This window comes from Phocoena phocoena, chromosome 15, assembly GCF_963924675.1.
Source record: "Phocoena phocoena chromosome 15, mPhoPho1.1, whole genome shotgun sequence".
Taxonomy (NCBI): domain Eukaryota; kingdom Metazoa; phylum Chordata; class Mammalia; order Artiodactyla; family Phocoenidae; genus Phocoena; species Phocoena phocoena.
In genome coordinates, this window is record NC_089233.1 from 6,358,499 (window position 1) to 6,364,498 (window position 6,000).

Sequence of the window (6,000 nt, forward strand, 5' to 3'; positions counted from 1 at the left end):
TTGATCGTGTTTCACCCGATGGGACTCCGTGAGAACAGCTCATCTCACCTGTGTGATATTCCTGCCGAGAAGGCAAACCTGAAGGAAATCCTGAAAAGAGTCAGGCAAATCCAAACGGAGGAACATTCTCCTCCTTGTCTGTAACTGGTTTGGAATCTTCGAAAGAGTCAATGTCATGAAAACCAAAGATAGACTGAAAATGTTCCAGAAGGAGACCACAGAGGGGTGACATCTAAACACACCCCGAGGGCTGGATCCTTCTGTTACAAGGACATTGTTGGAACAGGTGGGGAACTGGGGGCTCTGAGGTTAGACGGCAGTAATGTGTCAGCGTTAACTTCCTGACTTGGAGGTCATATTGTGGTCATGTAGAGATGTCGTCGTCTGTGTGAGACTCAGGGGGTGTGAAATATGAGATTGGCAACTTGCTCTGAGATGGGTCAGGAAAGTGGTTCTTTCAACAGACACTTCGGTAAGTTTGTTTGTTTAGGGTGGTGGTCACAAGGGTACCTTTTGGCTTATACAGCTCTCCGCCTCTCTCACCTTAGTTTTCTTTGTCTTGTTTTTTTTCTAAGGAGGTGGCACTACACTGTGACCGTGACCATGACCGAGGAGTGGCTCTGAAGCTGGAGCCCCTGAGTTTAGAATCCCAGGACCGTCCGTCCAGGACTGAGTCTAGACTAATCAGTGGCTTTGGGCAAATCAGACAAGCCCCTCCATTCCTTGCATTGCTTGGCCCACAGAGTTTGGGCTGAATTTCAGTGCTTCTGTGCCCCTCAGCTGAATGCCACTGTGCACACATTAGCTCGGGCTCAGCCACCGTCTTAGGTCTGGTTCCGTAAAAGCAGGGCCTGAGGGCTCTGGCACAAATAGTTTACTGAGAGAGTGATCTCAGGGGAAGGGAATGAGGGGATCTGGGTGGGCAAGGGGAAAAGCTGGGTGAAGATGTGCTCTCTGTGGAGATTGATTCCATAGGAAGCCTGAAAGACATTTGTAATAGAGTAGATCCCACTTGGAGGCACAGGCCAGCCTTTTGTACCCCATCATAGACTGGTCTTCTTATCCCCCAGGAGGCACAAGCTCCCAGCTGAAGTGGCTTCAATTTGGCCCCGGGAGATTCTCTAGAGAGCAGGGCAGCCTTTAATCAGTAGCAGCTGATACTCCCAGTAACTGGGGGAGGAACTTGCAGCTCAGGGTGAGGGATCTGCTAACTGCCTGGAAGTCCTGGCTGAATTTCATGAATACACGGTGTCTGTAAGGAGGGAATGAACTCTCTTGATTCTTCTTGTTTGTTTATTTTTTCCCTTGGGATCTGTCTTTGCTCACCAGCAATGGACTCAAGTTTGGAAACTTTTCAGAAACAATTTTTGCCCCAGGGTAGGAGGAGGAGAGTGGGAGGGACATCACCCCAGGGGACTTTGAGGTCCTACAGAGGTGGGGCGAAGTGGGGCTGGAGGTCCTGCTCTGGGCCCTGAGCTCACACAGCTGGACGGACACCCCCAGCCCCAGTTAGAATCCAGGAACTAATGTCCTGAACATTTATGACTCAGTGTCTCCACACACAGCAGGTGGTAAGAGGAGCCATTTAAACACAACAAGGAGGAAAGAAATGAAGAGTTCACGTTCAGCAAACTCCCAACATTTTAATGATTTTTCACTACAGCTTCAGCTCATGTCTCCTCCTCTTGCTGACAGAAGATACATTCCATAATTTGTGATTACGCTATAATTCTTGTCCTTTTTAGCACTAGTTGAACAGTTTATGAGCTCACAAGAGTGAACGTTTCTAGAGGGTCTGCTGAGGGTCAGTTATCTGATGGACAAGGTCACATGTTCTCTTCACTCAAAGCCACCAGGAGGCCGACTTGCAGATCAGGCCCCAAAACCTTCAGGTCAGGGACCAGGGTCTGGTCTGATCTGGGCTCCTTGAGGAGGGAAAGACATAATTATGAATGCTCATTTTATAGATTAGGCAACTGAGGTTGAGAGGGTTTAAATAACTCACCCAGCGCCTGATATCAGCCACATTTTGTGGATCCCTACTAGCCAGCTGTCTACACAACAGGAGCGTAGATGTCCCTGGAGTCCATAGGAAGCTAAGGGACCTCCTGGGGCAGGTTCCCATCCGTACCCTTTCCTCCCCGCTTTCCCCGTCTATCCCTGGCAAATTCGTACAGATTCTTAACCATTTGGACGTTTTGATTTTGTGGTTACAAAAAGTCAAAATTTCAGAAATGTTACTGCATCACAGCCACTAGGATGGCTATAAAAAATAAGGTAAAAAGCAAGTGTTGGTGAGAATATGTAGAAATTGGATGGCTCATTCATTGCTGGTGGGGTTGTAAAGTGGTGCAACAATCACGGAAAACGTTTGGCCACTCCTCAGCAAGGAAAGCATAGAATTACCATGTGACCCAGCAACTGCACTCCTGGGGAGATGACAGGATTGGAAACAGTTTCTCAAAACCAGTACATGTATCTTCATGTTCATTGCCACACTATCCACAAAAGCAAAAGGTTGGAAACAAGGAAAATCCACGGATGAATGGATAAACAAATGGTTGTATATGTTGTATACAGTATGATGAAACAAACTTATTTTTAACGCAAGACAAGAAAAAAATTTTTCATACATTAACTTCCCTCTCTGGGGGCTTCCCTGGTGGCACAGTGGTTGAGAGTCTGCCAGCCGATGCAGGGGACACGGGTTCGTGCCCCGGTCCGGGAGGATCCCCCATGCTGCGGAGCGGCTGGGCCTGTGAGCCATGGCCGCTGAGCCTGCGCGTCCGGAGCCTGTGCTCCGCAACGGGAGAGGCCCCAACAGTGAGAGGCCCGCGTACCGCAAAAAAAAAAAAAAAAAATTCCCTCTCTGCCGGGACTTCCCTGGTGGTCCAGTGGTTAAGACTTTGCCTTCCAATGTAGGGGGTGTGGGTTGGATCCCTGCTGGGGAGCTAAGATTCCCACATGCCTAGAGGCTAAAAAACCAAAACAGAAAACAGAAGCAGTATTGTAACAAATTCAATAAAGACTTTAAAAGCGGTCCACATCAAAAGAGAAAAAAATCTTTAAAAATTCCGTCTCTGCCATTTGGGCCACGCTCCCCCTTTAGAGTGCATTGTGCGTGTGCATTAACCAGACCTCCTTAGAAGACACAGGAATGCCTGCTTCATTGTCAAGAGCAATTTTCTCTGGTGCCAGCAAGATAACTCCTTAGAGATAACAATCCTTTTAGTCTTGTAAGGGGTTGTAATGTGCAGATCTGGCTTGTGTAAACTGTCAGTATGTCATCTGATGTATAACCCCCTTTTTTTTTTTTTTTTTTTTGCAGTACACGGGCCTCTCACTGCTGTGGCCTCTCCCGTTGCGGAGCACAGGCTCCGGAAGCGCAGGCTCAGCGGCCATGGCTCACGGGCCCAGCCGCTCCGCGGCACGTGGGATCTTCCCGGACCAGGGCACGAACCCGTGTCCCCTGCATCGGCAGGCGGACTCTCAACCACTGTGCCACCAGGGAAGCCCTGATGTATAACCCTTTGACTCAAAAACTTACATAACTGTGCTTTGACCTCTAATGGTTGAAACGGTCCTCAAAGCTTTCTGAAAGATTGTCTCCCAGGTTATGATCCTCAGATTGGCTCGAATAAAATTTTCTATTTCTTTCTTAGATTGACTATTTTTTTAAGGGAACTTTTAATTTTTATTTATTTATTTATTTGTTTATTTTTGGCTGCATTGGGTCTTCCTTCCTGCACTGGTGTTCTTTAGTCGCAGTGAGCAGGGGCTACTCTTCCTTGCAGTGTGCAGGCTTCTCTTGTTGCGGAGCACGGACTCTAGAGCGCAGGCTCAGTAGTTGTGGCGCATGGGCTTAGTTGCTCTGTGGCATGTGGGATCTTCCAGACCAGGGCTCGAACCCATGTCCCCTGCATGGGCTGGCAGATTCTTAACCACTGTGCCACCAGGGAAGCCCTAGATTGACTGTTAATTAATTTTTTCATAAACAAATAGAATAGTATTCAGCCATCAAAGGAGTGAAGTACTGATGCATGGTGCAAGAGGGATGAACCTTGAAAATGTGAATGAAAGAATCCAGACACAAAAGGCCACATATTACATGAATCCATTTATATGAAACATCTAGAACGTACACTGGTGGTTATCAGGGCCTGGGGGGAGGAGAGTGGAGAGTGTGTGCTTAATGGGCGCAAATTTGATTTTGGTGTAAATGGAAATATTCTGGAACTAGATAGTGGTGTAGGTAGCACAACATTTTGCATGTGCTAAACGACACTAAATTGTTCGCTTTAAAATGGTTAATTTTGTGCCATATGAGTGTTACCTCAGTTAAAATTTTCAAATCCCAGGACTGTACCCTATCAAGTACAAGACAGGTCACTATGGTGCCTGCAAAGCCCAATAGCTCTTTCCAGAGGCCTTGCACGCTCTCCAGCCCCCTGTTGACCAGACCAGGGTGAGACATTGACCCTAGAAGCAGAGGATCCCTGTCTTGGCCTGGGATCTGATCACTCCTTTATTAGCAGTAAGAAAGTTGGCTTGATTTAGACCCTGTCTTTTTCAACCAAGAAATGAGACGCATACTCAACAATGATAATGATGGTAAGGTGGGCCACTCTCACATCCTGAGATGCCCTCTCCCCTTCTCTCCTTCTGGCCAAGTGCATGAGGAGATGGGATCAAGACAAGTCTGAAGAAGCCACTCTTGGCCAGATGAAGAAGAGTCTTCAGATACTACCCTGAGGCACTTAGATTTTATCTTGGGGATGATGGGAGTGTTTGTAGGGATTTGAACCACAGAGGAATGTTACAAGAGCTGTGTTTTACCAGGCTCTGTCGGGTGGCTTAAGAAGGGAATTCCCTGGATGAGGCCAGCACAGAGTCAAGCAAAACTTGTTAGGAAGTTACTGCAGCAATGAGGAGAGACCAATGCTTTCCCTTTCTTTCCCAACATGCCCCAAGACCCTCGTTTTTTTCCTTCATCTTACACTTCCTATTTTGTTCATTCCTTTCCATATGGTTGTCCAATATTTGCCTCTGTTCTCTGATTCCTCTTTTACTCCTTTTCATCACTTTTTACTTTCTGCTCTCCTGGAAACCCAAATGATTCTGATTGTGACATGTCTGAACCGTTTGCTACATCCTCTAACTGCTGACACCAAAAGTGCAGTGAATACCCAACTTAGTAACGGGTAGAAGGATGTGCATATCGTTTTTGTAGTCACAACCAGCTGTGCAGCATTTGGAACAAGAGTGGAAGCATGATGGGATGTGTGGCAGGAAATATTTATTCCATGGGAAGATGACATAACCTGCAAAGTTATTTCAGGAGGCCCCTTGAATCTCAGCAAACAAGCCATAGGCACAATTTAGAATCGCAAGATCTGGCTCTGTGATCTGGATTCATGGTTTAATTGCTTGGGCGGGACTTTTCTCCACCCTGAGCTTCTATTTCCACATCTGTCAAGGGGGAATTAAATAATCCCAATACTGCTTATCTCACAGAGTCTTCACGAAGATCAATTAAGAGAGACATGAAAGAACTTTATACGGTGTACAGGGTGGTAGAGATGTTAGTGGCTAGTTTATCAGGAAAGAGACCCTCCAGTATGGAGTAGAAAGTGAGCAGCCCTGAGGATGTCCTCCTCTTCTTCCCTTTGCTGTGAAGTCTATGGAAGTGCTTCTGCTTCGGGGCATGGGGGAGGGGCTTTCTCTATGGTGCAGTGTGTGTGGGTCTTAAAAAATATTCTCCTACCTCACCCCAGCTCTCATCGATGGGCTTGCAAGGGGACATCACCTTGTCTCTGGTTTGGGGCAGAGCACTGGTCACCACCCTCTTGGAAGATCCGGGTTTTAGTGATAGGCTCCCATTAAATTCTTGGGCAAGGCTGAGCCTGGTTTAATTTAAGACCTTGGGCTCTAAAGCTAGATAATCTAAATTTGAATCCCAACTCTGTGAGTAATCAGTGATGCATCCTTGAGTGGTCATGT